This window comes from Coenobita brevimanus, chromosome 74 (genome assembly GCF_032717465.1).
Source record: "Coenobita brevimanus isolate Jiangsu-jjx chromosome 74, ASM3271746v2, whole genome shotgun sequence".
NCBI lineage: Eukaryota > Metazoa > Arthropoda > Malacostraca > Decapoda > Coenobitidae > Coenobita > Coenobita brevimanus.
The window spans coordinates 25064607-25065411 of record NC_137027.1 but is presented as its reverse complement, the minus strand read 5'-3'; the positions used below and the strand labels follow the sequence as shown (position 1 = coordinate 25065411).

The following is an 805-nucleotide window of genomic DNA, read 5'->3' as shown; positions in this document are numbered from 1 at the left end:
GCATCACCTCCATCCATCCACCACTCACCTCCACCCCCCTCCACTTCACCCACCTTCACATCACATCCCTCCACCATTAATCTCCACCACGCATCACCTTCCTCCACCACTCATCTCCACGCATCGCCTTTACCCTCACCGTGTCCTCCATCAATTACAGCGCTGACATTACCTCATTTCACGCACATAGTTTGCTTCTCCGTCGCTACGGCCATACCACGTTGAGTACACCGCTTCCCGTCCGATCAGCGAAGTTAAGCAACGTTGGGTCTGGTTAGTACTTGGATGGGTGACCGCCTGGGAACACCAGATGCTGTTGGCATCCCTACGTGTCAAGTGGGGTTGGTGGAGGATTAGTGCCCCTCCCTGTAAAACAATTAACTCTAAGCCCTTGCCCACCCCGTGTGGGATACATGGCGTCTGGCAATGATATTCTATTTACGCCCACTCAGACATCCTTCATTATATCCCCCTTTTCCCCCGGCTCTTGACGTCTGTTCTTATTATTATTTTTTTTTTCATGCAGTTAATCTGACATTGTTATGCACTCCCACGCTCCATTTTTTTTTTTTTTTTTTTTTTTTTGACACACACGCACTTTCAAAGTGTTTATCCATTTTCCAGCTGCAATAGTTCATCCTCCGTTTTTTTTCTCTCTTGCTCACTCAGCCTTTCCCTTTTTTCTGCGCCCGCTTTGATTTTGACAGTTTTTCCTCAGTCATTCATACATGCACTCAGACTTACCTCATCCATTTGATTATACAGTACATTCACTCACCTGCCATATTTTCCCACCACTCACACG

The 805-nt window shown here is 47.1% G+C and overlaps 1 non-coding gene across 1 annotated transcript; it reads left to right on the top strand.

Moving 5' to 3' along the window:
• Positions 1 to 203: 203 nt before the first annotated feature.
• Positions 204 to 322, top strand: LOC145407928 (5S ribosomal RNA). The gene has a single exon (XR_013898833.1). It is a non-coding gene; the product is annotated as a 5S ribosomal RNA (ribosomal RNA).
• The last annotated feature ends 483 nt before the right edge of the window (positions 323 to 805 follow it).